Source organism: Canis lupus, chromosome 11 (assembly GCF_048164855.1).
Source record: "Canis lupus baileyi chromosome 11, mCanLup2.hap1, whole genome shotgun sequence".
Lineage (NCBI taxonomy): Eukaryota > Metazoa > Chordata > Mammalia > Carnivora > Canidae > Canis > Canis lupus.
The window spans coordinates 58,083,402-58,090,345 of record NC_132848.1 but is presented as its reverse complement, the minus strand read 5'-3'; the positions used below and the strand labels follow the sequence as shown (position 1 = coordinate 58,090,345).

At 40.7% G+C, this 6,944-nt stretch overlaps 1 long non-coding RNA gene across 5 annotated transcripts in view; it reads left to right on the top strand.

The window, feature by feature from the left end:
* The window catches only part of LOC140600235 (uncharacterized), a 90,474-nt gene that overhangs the window by 48,090 nt on the left and 35,440 nt on the right, over positions 1–6,944 (top strand). The window lies entirely within an intron of this gene.

Below are 6,944 nucleotides of genomic sequence, written 5' to 3'. Positions count from 1 at the left end.
GGAGCGGCGTGGGGGGCGGAGCCGGGGCGCGCAGGCGCAGTCGCGCGGAGGGGGCGGGGCCGCGGGATCGCGGCGGGGGGATCGCGGCGGGGGGATCAGGGCGGCCTCCCCGAGCCGCTCGGGGCTGGAGGCTGCGCGGCTGCGCTGGGCCTTTCGCGTCGGGCCGGGCGGAGCCCCCAGGAAGGCCCGCGGTGGCCTTGGGGGGCCCCACAGGGGGCGGCCCCGAGCCCCCCGCGGCGGCGCCCACGTCGGCGGGAGCTGGCTCCGAGCGTGCACGCGGGCGGGAGGGGATCGTGTTTTCGCCGCTGGAGAACCGCGCAAGTCAGGGGCGCTGCCGCCGGCCCGACCAGTCTTTGCTTGAAAAAGCGTGGCTGTCGCTGTTCTCCACGGTTTCTGGCCCATCTTCCTTCCCCAGCCCGGCAGCGGGCGTTCAAATAGAGCGAGGGAGCCCTGCTCTCCTGCCAGCGAGCTCCCCGCGGTGTGCGCATCTGCTCCAGCCTAACGGGGCTCGGCGGGGGCCGCGGCAGCGGGTCGGGGGGGGCTTGTGCCGCGCGGACCCAAAGGGAGCAAGTTCCTGGGAGAAGCGGCTGGGGGCTCTGCGTCCACCTTCTGGCCCCGGATTTTCTTACCTCATTTCAGCCATTGCTTCCCAATTTCCACTACCAGAGCCAAATGTCTTTGGCAGCAGTCGTGGTAACTCTTGAATTTATTTGCCTGAATAATGGGGGGAAAAATATCCTTATTGAGTGGAGTTCTGCTGTATAACCAACCTATGCAAGTGCGTAGGTTTTGTGACCTAGAGCGGGTATTAAGGGGTACGTTTTTAGCAGAGCCGAGTGTGGGCCTTGGACTCCTTGCACGTATGTGAGCTTAAGTCCTTCCTATGAGGCAGAGGAATATATGAATAGAAGTTTGGTATGTAGGTACCCACACACCTAAGTTGGTAAAAAGAATGGAGCATGTGTAAATACATGTGTGCATGGGGCGTAAGGATTCGATGGGCAAATAAATAGGGAGTGGGTTGAAAATCCATTGAGCTCCTGCTTGGGAGCCAGGCATTTCTCTGCAGCTTGTCAACCACCACCTGCTTACCCGGGTTTTGTCCTAGTCCTCACACTCTGGGAGCGTTGGCCTTGGGGGCAGTCAGTGTTTGAATCCTGGTTCTACCATTTAGGAGCTGCTTCAGTTGGACAAATGATCCAGTATCTCTGAGCCTCAATTTCTTTGTCCACAAAATGAAAATATTCTTAAGGCCGTTCTCAGGTGTGGATACTTTTTTAAAGATTTATTTATTCATGAGAAACACAGAGAGAGGCAGAGACGCAGGCAGAGGGAGAAGCAGGCTCCATGCAGGGAGCCTGATGTGGGACTCGATCCTGCGTCTCCAGGATCAGGCCCTGGGTTGAAGGCAGGTTCCAAACCGCTGAGCCACCCGGGCTGCCTGGTATGGATAATTTTTAATACGGGCATAGTAGGGCCACACTTCTGATCAGTCTTTTCATCATTATTAGCTCAGGTTTGGTTTGAGCAATTTGATGTGAGTATGCTACCACATGTCTTTAGAACTCAGTCAACTCATTGTTCCCTCTAATATTCCATCCTTCACCAATCTCTTCAAGCCCCTAAAAGCTCTCACCTTCAGAGACAATCCCAACTGCTATCTGTGAAGAAATGAGGCATTTGTCAGCTTTGTCCCTTTCAAAACAATTAACACCTGCATCCATACAAAATGACAGTTGTTTGATTTTGAGTCATTTAGTAGAAGTCTAAAATCTAAATATATTTATGTCAATCGCTTTCCAATTGTTAAACAGTTCATACATAGATTTATTTAAGGATGTAAGAAACATTAAAATAATTATGCCTACCACAGAGAAGTCACAATCTGGTTAGGAATAAAAGACCTACATACTGGAAAAATTTGTGAACAATGATACATAATAATAGTTTGTAACTGATAGTCACAAGGGTCAAATTTCAGTACTAAGGATAATACAGTATTATAAAAATGGGCCAATTATTTAAAAATGCCAATTATGATTGGTACATCCTCGGCAGGGCACTGCAAAATAATGTGGATCTTATACTCACTTTTTAATGTAGAAAAAGCACTGGGATGTTAGTTTTTTCTACTGCTAACTAACTACCTAGGAGACCCTTGAACTTATCTGCTGTAGATTCTTACTGGTCAAAAAAAAAAAAAAAAAGTAATTATCTAATCTTTATGATCCCTTCCAGCTGTAAAATACAGTGATTTTACTGGGAAATTTATGTTTGAAAATCCGTGAACACACTAGCCTCAATAATAGATGTAGTTTTCTCATTTATGTTAGGTAGTTTGGATTCTTGTCAGGGAAGAATAATTCAAAGTGGCTTACTAATATTGTGCAAGTTAAAAATACCAGTGCTATTTGAGCTAGAACACCAAATGTGAGGAAACACAATAGGATAGAAATTGCTCATCCAAAATGTTATAGATGCAGAAAATCGTCAACACTTTTTTCAAGCCATAGGAAGATGCCAAAAATAATGAAGGTACAGTTGTATAACCTCATAGGAGAGTCCAGCTTCCTCTCAGTTCTTTCTTCAGTAATATGATACCGGTGAGGAACTCAAGAGTATGGCATCAAACCAAAGCTATCTCTACTTTTATTTTTTTTTAAAGATAGTTTGTTTGCCTCATTTGTATGTACTGTAATGGTTAAATGAGAAAATACAGAGAATTTATCCTGGCACATAGTAAGTGCTCATTAAAAGTTGGCTCTTAGTATTCTTCCTTTTTTTTATAATTAGTAGGGTAGATAATTCACCAAGTATATGCATTACATTCTTTTTTACATTGTCTTTATTTCATTGCCTTAGACTAAGAATTTTTTAAAAGATTTTATTTATTTGAGAGAGAGAAGGAGGGAGGAAGGGAGGAGCAGAAGGAGAGGGAGCCCTAACACAGGACTCTATCCCACGACCCTGAGATCATGACCTGAGCCGAAATCAAGAGTTGGACACTTAAATAACTGAGCCACCCAGGTGCCCCTTAAGCTAAGAATTTTATCAAACTAAAATACACATTAGTTTGAAGGCAATGGGAATGAGAAATGTTAGTGCTAGGTTTGCCTATCTTTGAAAATGAATAGGTTCAAATGAATTACATATAGGAATAGAACCCCGAGTTTTTCTCTGGTCTAAGTTAATTGTACTTTTAAGAAAGAGAGATTATAAAATAAGTAGGAGGTGTTACATCTCTTAAATGGTAGAAGTCTCTAGATTAAATCACAGAAATCACTCTGGTATAAGTGATCCTGGATATATGCATGAATATGTTTATATTCAGGTGATGTATACATTTAAAATCTTAGAAACTTTATGAAGTCTTGAAATAACTAAAGCAATTACAGACAGCCCGGGTTACTCCAAGATCATTGTTGGAAATCATGTGTTTGGAAATTCACTTCATTGAAGGAAGAAATCTATATTTCATGAATTTGGAGTGTTCTAGTCCTCTCTATAATTTCACGACTAAAGGTTTATTTTGAAATAACCCACCTATGATATCTTACATAAAAACTGTATAACGAAAGGATGAGTGAAGAGAGCTGGTCCTAGGGAGCCTGTAGTAAAAGGACATGTTGGTGCTAGAGTGATGGCCGATGTCCTCAGTAGCGTGATCACAAGGTAAAGATTTGTTGAATGAATATGGACATATTACTTCTTGAGAAAGGAATGCAAAATGAAATATGGTTGAGGTGGTTACCATTCTCACAAAGTTAGGAATCCCTAGTCTAAGCTGTCTAGTTTTGTTGGTTTTCTATCTTCTAGCTTCTTTCTTGGGCTGCTTTCCTTGTTCTTTATGAAGAATTCCAGAGATGTGATCATCTTCCTTGGAAGTCATTTCTACATCTAATTATTGAGGAATCCAGCACATATTCTGCATCGTGTATTCTCTGGCCTATTCTCACTGGACCATGAAATTCGTAGTTGATTCATTTAAAGTTCTCAGTACCTTGTAAACAACAGGTCCTATCAAATGAAATTGATCCAGAAAAATTCTTCCTATATCCTGCAAAATACATTGTGCTACTTTGAGCTTTTCAGTCTTTTTAACGGCCATAGGTAGTAATTGTTCAACAACTCCTTAGAGAATCTCTGAATTTAAAAAATTGTAATTAAAACTACCTTGTAAACTAAGCAACTTAAGGTCTTCGGCTTCTGCCCAATAAGATCTACCTTTCATCTCTTTGATGATATAAATTGTACTTGCCCTAGGAGAGGAGAACTAATGTTTATTGAAATTCAGGGTTAGAGCTGAATTTAAGTCCTAGCTATGTTTTTAAAGCTCTATGACTCTAGGTAAGTGATTTAAATTCTTTGAGCTTTAGATTTGGACTATTAAATTTATTTAATTTATTTGGACTATTAAATTTAAATTTATATATTCAAATTTCTTTTAAAAATAAATAAGACCCCAAAAGAGTAGGGGTAAGGGAACTTACCTTGTAGGGTTATTGGAATAAATATAAGGCAAGTGTAAGGCACCTTACATAAAGTAGGCACCTAAAAAGAATAATTTCCCACCACCCTGCCCTAGCCTTACCCATGGTGGATGCTCTCCCAGCTGGAAAGTGGTATAGCTAGGATTTGTTTTTAGATCAGTCTCTCTCTTTTATACCTCATTGCCTTTACCTAATGTTTCTCTAACTCTTATTGAAATCATGACAATAAAAATGGAACATAAAATTCAAAATAGGGTCTTCCTAATGTCACTATGGTGTGAGAATAGGTAAAAATAACTAGAAAGAGTAAACCCGGCCAGTGTCTCAGGAGTAGAAGCCTTCAAAACAGGAAGGCTCTGATAGGGGAGGAGAACATAATAACTATCAGGGACAGGGGGATGGAGTATGTGAAAAGTGAAAGTTTGCACTGTCTACTTGTAAAATGTCACCGTACCCAGTGCATTATCGCAAACGTGTAGTTAGAGCTGATGTTGAGGTGCCATGGTTGGTAAAACAGAAAGAGTAGCACACAATTGCCAGTCACCAGAGCTCCTGTGCCACAGTGACAGATTGTGGCGATAAGCTGGTCAGTGATGGTAAATATTTTTAAATGGATGGGTAGACCTATGTTAAAATGTTTTTCTTCTTTTTTTTTTTCTTCTTTAGTACAAGTGGAAAGTTAAAAGGTAAGCTTCATTGAAAGAAAAATGAGGGTTTTGACCTAAAAGTTGGAATATATACCTAAAAAACAAAACAAAACAAAAAAAAAACAAAATCACAGGTGAGGCTTTAAATAGAAAAATGCAACACTTTTAATTAATAAGGGGTAGTTTATTCAAATACCTCCTAGGCCCAGCTTTTCAATCTGACATGGCAAATCAACATTTCACAGGTCATTTCCTTTAAACTATTATTCTGACCTATTCCTTTTCTCTTAGGTAAATTATAATGGTATTATATGCTTCAAGTTATAATTATTTCAGTGTTTATAAGCTTTTCAAGAGTTTGGAAACTTATTTTCTTTTTTTAAAATCATCTTAAGGTAAGCCAGGAGTAAACTTCGTGATTTAAATTTCCTTTTTTTTTTTTTTTTTTTGGCTTTCTCTGCCAACATTGCTCTAAGGCTTTAATAATGGGTTGAAAGATTCAGGAAAAAGAAATCTTCTAGGATTTTCCTATATTTTAAGAGAAGGGAGGCAGCATTAGAAAGAAAGCTAGTATTTCTGCAGTTTTTTTTGCCATGCAGAGGAGAGAGAGGGAAACACCATAGTCCTTACTTTATGATGGCTAGTCAGCATGGGGGGACCGCATGGAAGCCTCAGAGGCCATAATGAGCTCCCCTGATGAAAACCAAGAGGGCACATCTGACCTCTCTGAGCTTCTGTGCCTTTGTCCATACACTGGGATGCGAACATCTACCCTATCTGCCTTGGCAAGGCTAAGGGAGCAGTTGCACACCAAAAGGCTTTATTAAACCACTCTTCATTGAATACATTGGTTGGGCCTTGTAGTGTCCTAACCTCACTTTCTCGGGTTAGGTTAGGTTCTTCCTTGCAAGGGAAAATGCAGCTCCTCAAATGTTCAGTACAGTTTGCATCCAAATGCACTTTGGTAGCAGACTGTCCTGCGAAACTTGAATCTGCTTTTGCTTTTTTGTTTACATTTTAGCTTCTGCTCACTTGTTGAGTTCTCATTTTAAGCTGTATTTCATCTGTGTTAAGCCCATTGGAGTGAGAAGCTCATCCATAAGATAATGTGCTCCAAACTCCTATTTCTCTCTCTGAAGATGGGTCTGAATTGAGTAGAAGATAGGACCAAGCAATTAGACTTTTGCTTTGACTGGAATATACTTTGATTAGAATGGATCAGAAAAGAAACCTCGCGAATGGGAAAATACAATGATTTTAATTATGTTATTTCACTAACGAAGGTTTGATGTACATAAAATATATAGAAGCTATATAATTTCATGTTGGCCTTACTTCATGGGGTTATATTCTGAAGTTACTATTTTCTAAAATCATTTTCTATTCATATATGCAGGTGTTGTGTTTTTTCCCTTAGAATTACTCTCTTTAAACTTTTTACCTTCTCTAAGGAAATTTTTTATACTTTTTAACTTGGATCCATTATGGTTTTTGTTGTTGTTGATTTCGGGGGGGGGGGGGGAGAGGCAGGGAGAGGTGGTGAAGGGCAGAGGGGGAGAGAGAGAGAATCTTAAGTAGGCTCCAAGGTCAACCTGACTGGGGCTCAATCTCACAACCCTGAGATCATGATCTGAGCCAAAATCAAGAGTCATACACTTAATTGACTGAACCACCCAACTGCGCCATCCATTATGATCTTTTCTTCTGAACTGAATAGAACTGAAATTCTACTTCTTATATTTAATATTCTATTTTCATTCAGTATTTGCAGGAATATAGCATAACGGTCACAAACTGTGCCCTAAAG